Source organism: Gavialis gangeticus, unplaced genomic scaffold (genome assembly GCF_001723915.1).
Source record: "Gavialis gangeticus isolate Ggan-Ray unplaced genomic scaffold, GavGan_comp1, whole genome shotgun sequence".
NCBI classification, from domain to species: Eukaryota; Metazoa; Chordata; order Crocodylia; family Gavialidae; genus Gavialis; species Gavialis gangeticus.
The window spans coordinates 43,440,054-43,448,119 of record NW_017729027.1 but is presented as its reverse complement, the minus strand read 5'-3'; positions in this window follow the sequence as shown (position 1 = coordinate 43,448,119).

Here is an 8,066-nt window from a genome sequence, read left to right as displayed (position 1 = left end):
CATGGCCATTCTCACTTCCATATCGGTTTTCTTTTTCTGTAAGGTTCCTCAGAGACTTTTCAGCCTCAAAAATTAGATTTCAATAATATCACATATAGCTAGCAGAACCAGAGACTGTGTAGCATTTAGACAAACAGCATTTTAATTTTCAGCAAGCTGAAACTGAAACTGTCAATTTGCTGCATGTCAAAATTTGCAGTCAGGGCAGGCATGCCAGAAAACTTACAATGTATTTTTATTAGTCCCTAAAGGTTTCAGCTAAAATAAAAATTCTGTCATATTATTATTCCTAGTGATACTTAATTATGTCAAACTTTTGCCTGAGCCTTTACTACTGCAAATTCTATACTTCTAATAAATGCTTTTGCTTGATTTTTTACTAAATTCAAAAATGATTTTCTAGTGGTTTAATTTCTGGTTACGCCAGTAGAAAATCTCATTTAGCAGGGTTTAGGTAAACATCAATATTTATGAGTAATATCAGAAAATAACTTGCCATGGTATTTTTCTGCCTCTGCTTAAACTTCCAATGGTAACCAGATAGTAAAGTTTCCCAAGAAAAAAGAAAACAACATTAACAATGCGATAAGCAAGTGGAATTTCCATTTTCTTTTGATCAGAACACATACACACAACCTGTATATATGGCCATCTTTTTTATTTTTTATAACAAAAATAATAATTTATAATCCTAGCAAAATGTACCTGCCATTATTTCTAAGAATTTTGCATTACATTTTTTTTTAGTATGGTTGAGGCTTCTGATAATAGGATGACTCAAGATTGTTAAAAGTTTTCCAGGTATTGAGGCAAAGGATTGATTTTACTGTAGTTACTGGAAGAGTTGACTATAATTTATTTGAACCCATATGCCCATTCCTAACTAACATGATAGATTTCTGTGTCATCACCCTTTCAATACCTAAATGGTGCCTGCAAATACACAATAATTTACCTAATTTTCTTACATGTGTCAAGTGATGTTGTAAATTTCCAATATTAACATCTCTTTAAAGTGGGAAATATAGGAATGTTAATAAAACTGACACATTTTCAAATAACTCCTGGATCACTTTAAATTAATACAATATGTATCTTATGATTAATTTGTAAACTGAGAAAAAGCTTTAAAATAATTTAAAGAAATGTTAAAATGAATATATGATTCTTGTATACAAGTTACTGCTGCTTAAACTTATTTTGTCTCAAGGATGTATATGAAATGTAACTTTATTTCTTCTTTTTTCAACTTTTTTTTCTAATTCCTAGCTATGTTTCTATTGCATTATAGAATTAATCTAAGAATGATGTATCCTTACCTTTCACTATAGAACTAAAGAATTCATACTGTATTTCTTTGCTTTAACGAAACCTGGAAGGAAAATGATTAGTTTAAGAAAATACCTTACACTAGGTTAAAAAAAAGAAGCTTGTAAAAGGTGAAAATTCAAGATCACAAATTCCTTTAATTTTGCACTTCTGTATTTCATTCACAAACCAATTACTTTATGAACTAATTTTTGCTCATTTCTGATTTCTGATATTAACAAGCTTTGTTAAATACAATACCTTGTTTTTATAGTGTGATATGGAATAATTTTTTATTCACTTTACATTTCTCTTCTGCTTTCACAAGACAAACTCTCAAACCTAGTGAGGAAGGTTTTAAACTAGGTTAATGGGGGATAAAGATCAAAGCCCCCAGAGATAAATGGGGAAGTGGATGACCTGGAGAAAGTGCAAGCAGGAGTGGGCAACAGTGGTGGGGTTCTCATTCTTCCCAAGAAATCAGGGGAAATGACTAGTATCCTTAGGTGTCTATACATGAATGCATGGAGCCGGGGAAACAAGCAGGAAGACTTTGAAGTTTTTTCCAGTAATGGAACTATGATGTGATTGGAATAACAGAGACCAAACAAAGAGTACTCTGCATTGGTCTGGACCTGTCGGGAGCGAATCAGGAAAGCCAAGGCTGCAACTAATCTCCAATTGGCTACTCTTATCAAGGACAATAAAAAGTCATTTTTTAGACATGCAGGGAGCCGGAGGAAAAGTAAGGGTAACATTGGAACCTTGCTAAACCATATGGGTCAACTGACAGCTGATGCCCAGGAAAAAGCCAACCTGCTTAACAGGTATTTGGCATTGGTTTTTCACCAGCCCTACGGGATGGCCACGGTGAGGGAGAACTGTTGCCCTTCATCAATGTTAACCATGTGAAAGAACACCTTGAGAGGCTGGACACCTTCAAGTCAGTTGGGCAAGACAGCTTACATCCCAGGGTACTTAAGGAGCTGGCAGGCATCATAGCTCTGCCACTAGCACAGATCTTTGAGAACTCGTGGCGCTCAGGCAAAGTGCCCAAAGATTGGAAGAAGGCCAATGTGATGCCTATTCTTCAAGAAAGGGAGCAAAGTAGACCCAGAGAACTACAGACCCATCAGCTTGACCTTTATTCCAGGGAAGTTCTTGGAAAAAAATCATCAAAGAGATCATTCTTGACAAATTGGCTGAAGGCAACATCCTGAGGGATAGTTAGCACAGGTTTGTTGTGGGTAGGTCTTGCCTGACCAGACTCATTTCCTTCTATGACTAGGCGACATATCGCCTGGACAAGGTTGATGTCATATATCTTGATTTTAAAAAAGCTTCCGATCTGGTATCCCATGATCATCTCATAGAAAAACTGGCCAATTATGGCCTCAACTAGATCTCAGTCTGCTGGCTGGGGAATTCGCTCTGTGGTTGGACCCAGAGAGTGGTAGCTGATGGAAGTCAATCATTGTGGTGTGCTGTGACCAGTGGGGTCCCCCAAGACTCCATCCTTGAGCCTGTTCTTTTCAACATCTTCATTAATGATGTGGACACTGGTATCAGAAGTGAACTGGCCAAGTTTCATAGTTTCATAGTTTCATAGATTAAGGGTCGGAAGGGACCTAGTAGATCTTCTAGCCCGACCCCCCGCCAGGGCGGGAGAACAACAAAAACCCCCAAAACAAGAAATGGGACTCAAATGAGTCCAGCCAGGTAGGCATCCAGCCTCTTCTTAAAGACCCCCAGGGTAGGGGCCAGCACCACTTCCCTTGGAAGTTGGTTCCAGCTCCTAGCCGCCCTAACTGTGAAGTAGTTTTTGCGGATGTCCAATCTATACCTCCTCTCCATCAACTTGTGCCCATTACTCCTTGTTATGCCAGCGGGCGCTAGGGGAAACAGCGTCTCCCCCAAACCCTTCTGGTCCCCCCTAGTGAGTTTATAGACGGTCACCAGGTCCCCCCTCAGCCTTCTCTTGTGGAGGCTGAATAGGTTCAGGTCCCGCAGTCTCTCACTGTAGGGTCTGCCCTGTTGTCCCCGGATCATGCGGGTGGCCCTCCTCTGGACCCTCTCCATGTTGTCCACATCCCTCTTGAAATGGGGCGCACAGAACTGGACACAATACTCCAGCTGTGGCCTGACCAGCGTCGCGTAGAGGGGGAGGATCACCTCCTTGGCTCTACTCGAGATGCACCTGTGGATGCACGACAAGGTCCGGTTAGCCCTGCCAACCATGACCTCGCATTGTCGGCCCATGTTCATCTTGGAGTCAATAATGACTCCAAGATCTCTTTCTGCCTCCGTGCTCTCAAGTAGGGAGTTCCCCATTGTGTAAGTGTGATAACATCAAACTTTGGGGTAAAGTGTCCACACCCGAGGACAGGATAGTTATCCAGGCTGACCTTGACAGGCTTGGAAAATGGGTGGATGAAAACCTGATGGCCTTCAACACTGAAAAATGCAAGGTACCCCACCTTGGGAAGAAAAACCCACAGCATGCTTATAGGCTTGGCAGTGCTACGCTTGCTAGCACCACAGCTGAAAGGGACTTGGTGGTCATAATTGACCACAAGGTGAATATGAGTGACCACTGTGATGTTGAAACCAGCAAAGTGAGCAAACCTCTGGCTTGTATCCATAGATGTTTCTCCAGCAAATCCCAGGATGTAATCCTCCCACTGTACTCGGCCTTGGTGAGGCTGCAGCTGGAATACTGCATCCAATTCTGGGATCCACAATTTAAAAAGGATGTGAAGAAGCTTGAGAGATTCCAGAGGAGAGGCACACACACGATCAGAGGGCAGGAAAACAGGCCTTATGATGAGAGGCTGACAGCTATGGGACTCTTCAGTCTGGAAAAGCACCCCTGTGCCTCCTGGGGTGCGCGTAGAAGCAGAAGCCATGCCCCTAGATGAGCCACTTGCAGCTCAATCCTGTGCCCCACTGGCTGTGCGGTGCTTGCCCCTCCCTAGCACTAGCCCTAGCCCGAACCCCAATCCCTCCCTACTTCTGCTGCATCAGAAGCCCTCAGCCCAGCTGCCTTGTGGCCCTGCCACTGCCCTGTGTTTGTGGGGGCTAAACCCCACTAGCTCTCCCCTTCCACAGCCTATGGACTCGGTTGATGTAATCGCAGCGCTGCTGGCTGTAATCTTTGAAAACTCACGGTGATCAGGAGAGGTCCCAGAGGATTTGAAAACAGCAAATATAGTTCCTATATTAAGTAAGGGATAAAGGAGGATCCAAGGAACTACAGACCAGTCAGTTGAACCTCAGTCTCTGGAAAAAACATGGAGCAGATCCTCAAGGAATCCATTTATAAACACTTGGAGAATGTGATTAGGAAGAGTCAACATGGATTCACCAAGGACAAGTCATGCCTGGCCAACCTGATTGTCTTCTATGACAAGGTGACTGGCTGTGTGAATGTGGGTGCAAGTGGATGTGGTATACCTTGACTTTAGCAAGGCTTTTGATACAGTCTCCCACAGCATTCTCATAGGTAAGCTAAGGAAGTATGGGTTGGATGAATGGACTGTAATATGCACAGAAAACTGGCTGGATCAATGGGTTCAGAGGGTAGTAGTCAATTACTCGATGTCTAGCTGGTAGGAAGTATCAAGTGGAGTACCCCAGGGCTTAGTTCTGGGGCCAGTTCTGTTGCATATCTTCATCAGTGACCTGGAAGATTCCATAGAGTGCATCCTCAGCAAGTTTGAAGATGACACCAAGCTGGGTGGAGTAGTAGATATGGTGGATGATAGGGCTAGGATTCAGAGAGACCTAAAGAAATTGGAGGACTGTACCAAAAATATCTTATGAGGTTCAATAGGGACAAGTAATAAGTCTCACACTTAGGATGGAACTGTCCCATGCACCAGTACAGTCTGAGGGTAAATGACTGGACAGCAGCTCTGAATAAAAGGAGCTGGGGGTGACAGTGGACAATAAACTGAATATGAGCCAACAATGTGCCATTGTTGCCAAAAAGGTTAATGGCATACTGGGCTGCATTAGTAGGAACATTGCCAGAAGGTCAAGGGAAGGGGTTATTCCCCTCTATTCAGCACTGTAGAGATCATATATGGAATACCATATCCAGTTTTGGGTCCCCCACTATGGAAAGGATGTGGACAAATTGGACAGAGTCTAGCAAAGAGCAATGAAAATGGTTAGGGGGCTGCGGCACATGACTTCTGAGAAGCGGCTGAAGGAACTCGCCTTATTTAGTCCAGAGAAGAGAAGACTGAAAAGGGGATTCAGGAGAAGCCTTTAACTACCTGAAGGGTGATTCCAAAGAGGATGGAGCTAGACTGTTTTCAGTGATGACAGATAATAGAACAAGAAGCAGTAGTCTCAAGTTGCAGTTAAGGAAGTTTAGGTTAGATATTAGGAAAAAAGTTCTTGCTAGAAGGGCAGTAAAACACTGAAACAGGTTACCCTGAGAGGCGGTGGAAGCTCCATCGTTGGAGGTTTTTAAGACCTAGCCAGAAAAGCCTTGCCTGGATGATGTAGTTGGGAATGGTCTTGCTTTGAGCAGGTTGGACTAGATGACCTCCTGAGGTCCCTTCCAATCCTAATTTTCTATGGTTCTATGATACTATAATTCACAGTTTTCAAAATCTAATCTGGCTTTCTAATGTTTTCTTATTCCAAACAATGATCTCAGTAATTTCAAAAATTCTAAAATGTATATTGGAATTGATGAGAATACATCTCTTAAACTCAGAATGAAATGTGTCCTATGACAAAGGATCCAGTGCTTCCTTATCTTGTAATACCTTCCTGTGGAAGTTTTTTTGTCATTATACTTGCACTTTTTCTTTCCTGTATGCCAAAAAGGCAGCTATACAGTAAGTCTGATCAGAGCCAATACAGGAAATCTTGATCAGATCCAATACTGAATAACGATAGACCCTCCAATAAACATAGTTGCAGAATTGCTGTTGTAGTAAGTCCCAGGCCCTGAGGGTGGCCCTGACAACTCCCTGTGGCCACACAACCCTTGCCCGGCTCTGATTCTAGGGTGCCTTCCCTTTCTTCTTTTCTGCCACATCTTGATATAACCATTGAGTGTTAGAAAGAGAGGCTGTGTAAGGGTCATAGTGCAAGCCCTCAGTTCTTCCGACAGCCAGAAGGTCTCACCTCGACCCTGCTGATCTTAGTCTTAGTTTATACCCAGTGGGCCCTCTTGGCCTGCTTGTCAGGGTACTAGTAGACTTCAGGACTATTCACAGCCTCTGAACTTTCCCTCCAGCTGTGCCCATGCCTTGCAGGTGTTACTCCACAATCACTCCCAGGACCTCAGCCTTCTAGACCTCCGCCCCTTTTCTCTAACCGGGCTTTTTTGGCCAGTCCCACTGTACTGGACTTGGCTTCTGGGTACCAGCTCTCATCCTAACTGTCTCCATCCTGTTTTGGGCACTGAGACTGATTCGGCTCCATTTAGGCCCCCTGGCCCTGTCTTTGACCTGCTCTGGGCACTGAGCCTGTTTTGGCTTTGTCTGGACTCCTGACCCTATGTTGTCTGGGCCCCCTAGCCTTATCTGGTCTAAGTTGCACGTGGCTGCAGTCCTTCCCTATATGAGCCAATCCCTGACAGGTCTCCAGACAATCTCATGCTCTCAGGCATGGCTGGAGTCTCTATACCACTCCTACTATTCCCAAACCACTGGTATAAGCTATAACTAAGGAATAAGCCCTCTGGCTATAGCACCCACCAACCTGCTCTATGTGCAAACACTAACGGTGGCTACCTGTCTGTACAATAGGACTTCCCCTTATCCTGGGTCATATGCCTCTGCAAGGCAGGAGCGTTGTGTTTGTCTCCCCCAGATGCCAGCTAGATGCTCTCCTGGCATATCCAGCTCCGTAGCTCCTTCCCCTGCAGTCTCCAGGGCTAGTCAAACTGTGCAGGCTCAGGCACTGAGCTTATATACAACCTAAGCTCTACCTCCTTTCTGTTAAGTGACCTCCTCAGACTGGCTGCAGGTGTGCCCTTTACCTTGATGCCACTTACTGCCTAGGCAGCAGCATCTCTTTGCTGCCTTTCTTCTTACAGCTCGGCCTCTTATCTGCTTTGGCTCTAGCTGCTGCAGTTTCCCCGCTAAAGTAACAGGAGCTCTAAGCTCCCTGTTACACTGTGGCTATCCAGTCTGTCACTTGAATAGCATATATGGGACCCCATGACACCTTACCACTGGTTGGATAGAATGGCTTCCATTGTCCTGGTGAGTTGTTGCCCTTTGAGCAAAAGATGGTGGTTCTAATTTTGTGCTACAAAGGGTAATTTTCATGGTAGGAATACAGTCACCAGAATTAGTATAAAGAATTCTTCTGTGAAAAATATAAAAGGAACTTGGTTATATGTTTTGGGTTTGTTTTTTTTTGACTTTACTCTTAATGCCCAGGTTCACATAAGGAGGGGCATGCCTTTACAGCAGCACAGATCGTAGTGGCAAAAATTTGTGCCACTACTTTGTGACTCAATGCACACCCCTACCTATGTGCTTTGCAGTGGGATACATTGTCCTTCTGCTCCACATGCTATGGGGCATGGGGGACTGGCTGGGGCACAGGGTGCCTCAGCAGGGTCTAGCTATCCCCTGTGCTGAGGCACCCAGTGCCTAGGCCAGCTGAGTAGCAGCACGTGGAGTTGGGGGAGCAGGCATCCTAGGGCTGCCTGCTACTCCATTCCTGTGCACTGAGGAACCCCTGCACTGAGGCATCCTTGGTTCACTGGGGCACAGAGTGCCCCA